General features: G+C 40.4%; 1 pseudogene; it reads right to left on the minus strand.

Annotated features, from left to right (window-relative positions):
• Positions 1 to 8,013: 8,013 nt before the first annotated feature.
• On the minus strand, positions 8,014 to 8,502 carry LOC140524115 (AP-1 complex subunit sigma-3 pseudogene; annotated as a pseudogene).
• Positions 8,503 to 8,835: the final 333 nt, after the last annotated feature.

Raw genomic sequence — 8,835 nt, forward strand, 5'->3', positions numbered from 1 at the left:
AAGGTTCCATACATGTGAAACACCTACCATCTTTGCAAAAGAGTTGGGGGGAGTGTCTTTCATATCTCTTCTTTGGGACCTGGCTTGTTCTTTGTAATTTTTCAACATTTATTTTTGATTGTTTTATGGTTGTTCATTCCATTTATATTGATTTAGTTATTGTAGTATGCTATTTCCTTTGCTCTATTTATTTCGTTTTGTACTAGTTCATGTAAGTCTTTACATGTTTCTCTGTATTCATAGTATTGTTTTTTTTTCAGAACAGTAATTTTTCATTACATATATGTATCATCATTTGTCCAGGGGTGGGAAACCTGCAGCCTTGAGGCACATGTGGCCCTCTAGGTCCTCAAGCGCAGCTCTTTGACTGAATCTAAAATTCACACAATAAATCCCCTTAATAAAAGGATTTGTTTTGTAAAACTTGGACTCAGTCAAAAGGCCCCACCCATGGACCTAGAAGGCCACATGTAGCCTCGAAGCCGCAGGTTCCCTGGTTTAGGCATTCTCCAGTCAATGGACATCTACTTTGTTTCCAGTTCTTTGCTACTGCAATGCCATTTCCACTAATAAAACCATACTGGTTTCTGATACTGAACTATTTTACAATGCCAAAGATTTTCTTTTTTTTTTCTTCCCCCAAATCTTTAGTAGATGTACGTACTGGGGAAGCAGGGCTTAGTGTTTGCAGAGAAAGCTGTTGGTGACGTCTCCATAAGGACTGCTTCCCTGGCTCATGGTCGTAAGGGCCAGATTAGAACAAAGAATTCTTGTTTGAGGGTTGCAAGTATTCCCAGAACTCTTGCACTTACTTTCCCATCTTAGGTAGGGGACATGAGAGTTCTCTGTTAACATGATACAACACCCTAGAGGAGCCCTTCTCCCTGTGGCCCCTTCCTCTGATTGGTCGGTTTCTCCTGGTACCTCTATTTGTTGAGGCCAGTCATGTTCACGCCTTAGGGACTTCTTTCCTCATCATGTCCTACCTTTTTTCACTTCCTTTTAGATAGGAATGTCCACATTGGAGTACAAGCTCCTTTAGGGCAGGATAATCTTCCATATTGCTTCTTTTTGGATTCCTAGTGTTTATCACAGTGCTTGGCACAAAATAAGTGCCTAGTAAATGCTTGGTGAAGATTCAGTTTTTCTTCAGTCATTGGAAGGTCTGTCAAGTGCAAGATGGATTAGACTTATTCTATTTGACCTCAGGGGGTAACTAGGAGTAATTGGTAGAAGTTGTAGAGAGAGACACACATTTTAGTTTTGATTTAAGAAAAAGTCTTTCTCACACTAAAGTTACCCAAAACTGAAGCAGGCTATCTTCAGATAAGGTAGACCATCCCCTCAGCTGTAGCCTTACAGTAAAAACTAGATGTTCACTTGTCAGCAAACTGGCAGAGGGAACTTTTTATCAAGTAATATCTGGTTGCTGAAATTCCTTCCAATTAAAAAAATTCTTTGATCCTATGATTTTCTTTCTCTAAGGACCAGAATCACTTTAAGTGATAGTACTGGGTTTAGTTAAGATCAGATTAGATAAAACCTGGATCCAAATACTAGCTATTTATAGTTGGCATAAAGATATACCAGATACTTTATAGTTGGATGCCCCTAGGAAAATCTTTTAAGATGTTTGAGTCTTGGTTTCCCCATATGGAAAATGGGGGTAATATTATTGTGCTACTGAGCTCACAGAGTTGCCATGAAGGAAGCAATTTATCACCTTAAAGTGATATACAAATATGAGTTATTATTACTACAGGTCACAAATCGTTGCATGCCATCTTCAGTAACAGAAAACAGCAAGGATCTTTTCTTCTGTAAATGGGAAGGGGAGTAAGTTTACGCAGCCATATTAGGGAAACATTATCAAACCATTAGATTGAAAAATCACTCATGTTTAAAGACAGAGGGGGAGAAGGCTTCAGAGAGAGGGCGAGAGATTGATGATGTTGGAAAGATGGAATCACTGAGAGAGGAAGGCACTGGGAGAAGCAAGAGGGAATAAAGTTTAGTCTTAGAGAGTAGGAGAAAAATGTCTTCCAGTGAATGGATGAAAGAAGAAAGTGTGGAGACAAGGACACTTGGGGCATTGAGGTCAGATAGCTTTTATCTTCACAGTAAAGTAGAAGGGAAGGTAAGATCCTAAGAATGAAGCTGATGGGGGAGTGATAGAGTCTAGAGGCCTGAAGATTGAATAAAAAATTTGCAGCCTTTATTGTCAAGAGTGCTTCTGGGAATTAACAGTAGAGAAATGAAAAGATTACTGAGAAACAATGAGGGCCTACCCTCATTGCTGGATAGCATGACTTTGTTGTGAGTATGGTGTATAAAGTTTGATGACTAACCTGGGACATCAGGGAAGTCTTCATGGAAGAGATGGAATTTGAATTGGCTCTCCAAGGATGATTAAACTTTCAACAGGTGGAGATGGTGTGGGATGGGAATGGGGAGGGGAATTCTAGGCATAGGGGCAAGATGAGCAAAAAATATGGAGGTGAGAATATGAGCAAAAATGTGGCAATTCACTGTGGAATTGATTAGGCATAATTAGGATTATTAGCCATATGAAGACTGATAGGAACTGTAGTATAGTGGAAAGAGATCTGGCCTGGAAGCCAGAAAGACTTGTTCAAGTCCTGCCTCTGTCATGTACTATATATGTAACCCTGGATAAGTCACATACCTTTTAGTAACTCTTCAATAATTCTCTAACTTTTGCAGACAAGGTGCTGATCTGAATTGGTAGGCAGAGCTTGCTTACCTGGAAGTTCTGCATAGCAGTGAACCTATAGGTCTGGTCCATAATAATATACCTTTGCAAAATCTTTTTTATTTGCAAAGTACCTTATTTTGTTGCAGTTAACTGTGCTTCTGGATATTAAAACCAAAATAGCAATCACCAAAAATGGCAATTTTAGGATCTGTAGACTTTCTGATGTTTCACCAAGTTTTTCTTTTTTACTTTTCTAGGAGCAGTTGTTCACTTTTAATTTAGTAATTATACTAATTTGAATGTCTGAATGAATAAGAACTATAGAATTTAAGGCACGTCCATTTAGAGAATAGGTTGGGGAGATTGTCTAATCCAATTTGTTCATTTTACAGTAGAAGATACTGAGTTTCTAAAATGCTTGGGGACTCTTAGAAGGTCATATAGGTAGCCAGTAGCAGAGGTAAGTTTGATCTCAAGTCCTCTGAATGCCAATCCTGGGCTCCTTCAACTACTTTTTGTTCTTTTACCATGAAGGATGGGAGGTGGCCATAGTACTACTGATTGTTTCAGGGAGGCTGATAATTTTACTATCTATTTGAGGAAGTAGTCTCAGCATACCTGACTGTATTGGGCCCCTTTAACAAATTGTGCTGAGTGATTTTTCTGATATTTTGCACCAGGGGAATGAATCTAGCTTTGTTCTTGTCTGTCTTCACTACTCTTCTACAGCTGTGATCAGACTTTTAGCTGTTTTAATTCTTTTTTGGTTGAGTTTCTTTGTGATCACAGTTATATTCTGAAGCTAAAATTATAGTTACTAATGAAAAAGGTTATAGAAAGTCATACTATTGGGATTTTTTTTGTCAAAATCTCAATGAACTAACTTTCTCTACCAGTGGTTATAAGCAACTTTTCTAAAAGCTTATAGTCTTAGAGTTTCCTGGAGTATCATGAAATTATATAATTTTTCCATGACTGTATAGTTAATATAGTCAATCAGGTCTTGAATCAGGTTTTCTTGACTCCAAGGCTACCTCTCTATACATTATACCTAGCTTCCTTGGACACTGTTAATAATAACAATTAATAACTGATCTTATGAGTAGTTACCATAACTCTCCCTAGTTTACTCTTATTCCTTCTTCATAGGATTATATATTTAAATTTGGAAGGGATATTGGAAGTCATCTAGTCTACTCTTCTCATTTTTCTAGATGAAGAAACTGAGTCCCCTCAAAAGTTAAATGACTTACCCAAGGTCAAACAGGTAGTAAGTATCAGAGGCAGGGTTTCAAACCTGGATCTTCCAACTCTAAATCTAATACTTTTTCCACTGGCTCCATTGAATCCATCTGAAGGAGTTGGATGATGGATTCAAGTCTGATCGTAAAGAACTCTCTTTATTCTATTTCCCTTTCTCCTGGGGATGAGGATTAGAAGTTGGTTTGTTGGTTGGTTGTTGTCCTTCGTCTTCAAAGAGGACCAAAATGACATCACCATGATAAAGTAAAATTTCAGTGTGTCTGGCTGTGGCTGATCAGACCAATACAAGTTTGGGATACTCTACCACAGGTTGGACACAGATAGTCTGTAAGAATATTTGGGGTGGATACTCCAAATTTGTACATCCTGCGTTTATTTTGTTCTGCCTCAATTCTGCTTTTCTCATAGAGCACAGCACTCTTTCTGATGTGGGCACACCATACTGAGCAGTCCTGTGCCAGTGTCTCCCATGTTGCACAGTCAAATCCAAAGTTCTTGAGAGAGACCTTGAGAGTGTCCCTGTATCGCTTCTGATCACCATGTGATCGCCTGCCCCATGAGAATTCTCCATAAAATTGTCTTTTTGACAAGTGTACAATTTGCATTAGAACAATGAGACCAGACCATCAGAGTTGGGCTCTCTGAAGCATAGTTTGAATGCTTGGCAGTTCAGCTCGAGCAAGGACTTCAGTGTCTGGTACCTTATCCTGCCAGGTGATCCTCAGAATCTTCCTAAAACAGCTCAAATGGAAGTGATTCAGTTTCCTGGCATAGCTCTGGTAGACTGTCCATGTTTCATAGGCATACAATGAGGTCAGCACAACGGCTCTGTGGACCTTCAGTTTGTTAGTCAGTCTAATACCTCTTCTCTCCCAAACTTTTCTTCAGAGCTTCCCAAACACTGAACTAGCTCTGGCAATGTGTGCATCAACCTCATTGTCAATATATACATTCCTAGAAAGTACACTATTAAGGTAAGTGAACTTATCCACAATATTCAAAACTTCTTCATTTGTTGTGATTGATGGTTCCACGTATAGATGGTGTGGTGGTGGCTGAGCACCTGTGTTTTCTTGGTGTTAATTATTAGGCCAAAATTAGCACAGGCAGCAGAGAATTGATCCATACTTTGTTGCATCTCAGCTTCATAGGCTGCACTGAGTGCTTAATCATCTGAAAACAGAAAATCATGTACCAACACTCCTTCCACTTTGGTCTTGACTTGTAGCCTTTTCAAATTGAAGAACTTAGCATCAGTATGGTAGATGACTTTGATGCTGTGTTCATCCTCACTGAAAGCATTTGACTGAAAACATCATGCTAAAAAGCATGGGAGCAAGCACACAGCCTGGTTCACTACATTGGTGACTGTGAAGGTACAAGAGCATTGTCCATTATTCAAAATCCAGGCAAACATGCCATCATGAAATTGACGTACAATACCGATGAACTTCTCTGGGAAACCAAATTTTGACATAATTTTCCAAAAGCCCTCATGACTAACAGTGTCAGAGGCCTTGGTCAGATCTACAAATGTTGTGTACAGACCTGTTCTGCTCCTGGCATTTCTCCTGCAGTTGTTGGGCAGCAAACACCTTATCGACTGTTCTTTGGCCCTTTCTGATGCCACATTGGCTCTCAGGTAGATGACCATCTTCCAGGTGAAGGATCAGCCTCTTAAGGGGGACTCTAGCAAGAATTTTACCAACAATGACTAAGAGAGAGACCCCCCTGTGATTGTCACAGGACAACCTATTCCCTTTACCTTTATAGAGATGGACAATGGAGGTGTCCTTGACTCCTGGGGGATAACCTCCTCTTGTTATACAACCTGGAAAACTTCTATCAGCTTTTGTATAAGCAATGGTCCTCCTACCTTGTAAATCTCAGCTGGAATAGAATCAGCACCAGGTGCTTTGCCACATGAACAGAGCCTAATGGCCCTCAAAACCTCTTCTTCAGTTGGAAGTTCAGCTAAGAAGGGATTGACTTCAACCTGAGGTAAATGGTCAATAGCCTCAGCATTGATGAAGGTATAAAATTTCCTTTGCCAAGGGTTTTTAAAAGAATAGGGTAACTTTTCTGGGTTGCCTAAAAAGTGGTATTGCCTAGAAGCAGAAGGATAAAGGAGAATGATGATGACTCTGGGTTCCTTGCTATAGTTTTCTGGTTCTAATAGGGCTTTTGGGAGATCTCCATGTGATGTTGTGTGGCATAATGAATGGTTCTGTCTTCTTTAAGCTGTGACAAGGTAAAGAATGTTTATTTCCCAGTGGCAGCTTTGGGAGAGGGCACAATCAACTTTCCATTTTTCACAGGGGCCGGATGACAATTTAGGCCCTTTGTTGTGGATTGTCTTGGCTCTTTGTTTTTTTCTACTTATTTGAATGCTTGCCTTTGAACCACTTCACTACTCATTAGTGCCTCCTCTTAGGGGAAGACAGGCTAAGTGGCAGGAAATGAAACTTTAGCTACCCTAAGTAGCTGCTTCAGTGAAGGAATTGGTGGTTCTGAACTGTTGGGGGTGGAAGCTCAATTCCATGTGGACAGTCTCAGGCAGGTAAAGGTGGGAACTTCTAAATCTTAGAGTTCTCATGAGGCCCCCCAGAAAACAGCAGGGAATCGAGGAGTGAGACCGAGCTATCTCGTGTATTTCCGCCTCTTCCCGTGAGAAACGTGATGGGAGGAGCATCCCTGCCCTCGAGACTGTCCCGGATCTGGGCACACCTATTGTTATCTAACAGGCACGGTATTCAGGTGCAAACTACACGGCCGGAGAGCTTAATTAGGGTCAGGAAAGCCTAAAGGCGCGCTTAGCGCGGGAGGGGCCCTTACAGGACAGAAGGCGCCTCTTCCCTCTTTCCTCTCTTCGCTCTCCCCTCCCCCTCTCTCCCCACTTACACTTCTGCTTCCAATCTCTTACTGTAAGATCTTTGCCTCCTTGGGAGATTTCTCTCTCCCTCCTAAGGAAGAGCTCCCCCTGCACATGTAACCAGGACCCTGAATAAAGCCTAACCCTTGTTCGACTCCGGAAAGTCTCTTCTCTCATATGTTTATCCGGTTTGGCCAACCGAAGACCTGGGACAGGTAAGGTAAGACTCGGGTAGCCCTCAGGCCTCTAGGCCTGGCACTGAACAATTAGCAAAAATAATACTTTTGGATTATTTGTGGATTTTAATTATTTGGGTTTCCCATCTTATCCTCTTCCTTCATCATCCCACACTAGTGTGCCCATCTTGTTTTCCTTCCTTATTTTCCCTATGTGACCATGAATAATTGAAGATTAGATATTTGACCTCTCCTATTTGTGTGTTTCCAAGTTACAGAACATTGGGTACCAAAATCTGTCTTAAATTTTCCCTTTAAATTAGAATCACAGGCATACAGGATTAGGGACCTTTGAGACCATAGTTAAACACACTCATTTTATAGAAGAGGAACCTGAGGCTCAGAGGTTGCACAAGGTGACACAACTAGTCAATGGCAGGGTCAGCTGTCATGGATTCCACCCAGGTGCTCTTTTGATGACCTCAACAATCTTAAAGCCTTTGTCAGGCTGGTATAGGTTTTGTTATTCACAGGTCTTCTTCTTCTTCTTCTTTTTTTTTTTTTTTGCAGTTAGAAAAAAGTATTATTTTAATTCAAGATAAGTAGTACATTCATAATAACTTTTACAAAATAGTTATTAACTTGTTCTTTGATAATACTGGCAAAAATATAGCATAGGTCATTTCTCAAAAATATTTTAAGATTATTACTCTGCTGGTAAAATCATTATACAAACAAAATACACAATCTACTGAATGATGGTTGTTTTAAGTTCCATTTAAGACAGTCCATGTATAGAGAATAATACAGATATGCACCTGTTACAAATATGCTACAGTTTTAAGTCTTGCTAGTTGAACACAGTATCCCAAAGTATCCAAGAAGTTTCACACGCAATCCATTTAAATTACTTTTGGCATAAGGCTTGGCACATCAGAAAAGAACCACATTCAACTGAAGTTTTACAGATATAACATGCAGCATCATTGGGTTGTCAAGTAAATTTTTCAGTTAAATGCAGGTTTGCTCATGTATTCTTCCATTGTCTCCTGTAACATTTCAGAGTCTTCTATAGCCTTGACAGGAGTTTTTTTTGAAGTTTCCTGGATTTCTTCACCAATTATAAACTCATCAAGGATAAAATAGGCCTTTTCAAAATTAAATATAATATCCAGCTCACAGACGTTTACAAAATACTTGTCTAGTAATTCCACATAACGATGTACAATCTCTAGCGTCAACAGTTCATTGTCCTGATTTTCTACTGCACAACAAAAATATAAACTAGCATATCTTTTATAAACAAATTTTAGATCCTTCCAGTCAACAAAACTGCTTGTCCTTTGACCACGAGACAGAATCATGTGTACCATTTCTCGGGTGATCTTTTCTCTCTCTTTATCAGGCAGTGTGGTATATCATTTCTGCAGCCTTAATTTCCCTTGTCGACTGAACAACAATATGAAGTGGATCATGTTGGCAGGGGCCAAGGCTGCCGCCCACCTTATGGGGCTCGGCCGGCCCAACAGCTGTACCAATGGGGCCAGAAGCTGGACGCGTGGATGGCTGCTGCCCCTGCGGGAGCCATTGGTTGCCGAGGTGACAAGTGAAGCCTCTCAGACCATAATTGTTTTCCCTGTTCACAGGTCTTCTTGAAGGAGAAGCTATTTCCCTTTGGCTAGACTGATGTGAGTACTGGAAGAAGACCAATATCTGAGAACATAAAGAGGGCCCTTACCTCATCTACTGACCCCTCCCTGATCTGGGACCCCAATCTTTCTTTGCCTCTCTGCCACTTCTTTGTAGAA

The sequence above is a fragment of the Notamacropus eugenii genome, chromosome 2 (assembly GCF_028372415.1).
Source record: "Notamacropus eugenii isolate mMacEug1 chromosome 2, mMacEug1.pri_v2, whole genome shotgun sequence".
In the NCBI taxonomy this organism is placed as follows: domain Eukaryota; kingdom Metazoa; phylum Chordata; class Mammalia; order Diprotodontia; family Macropodidae; genus Notamacropus; species Notamacropus eugenii.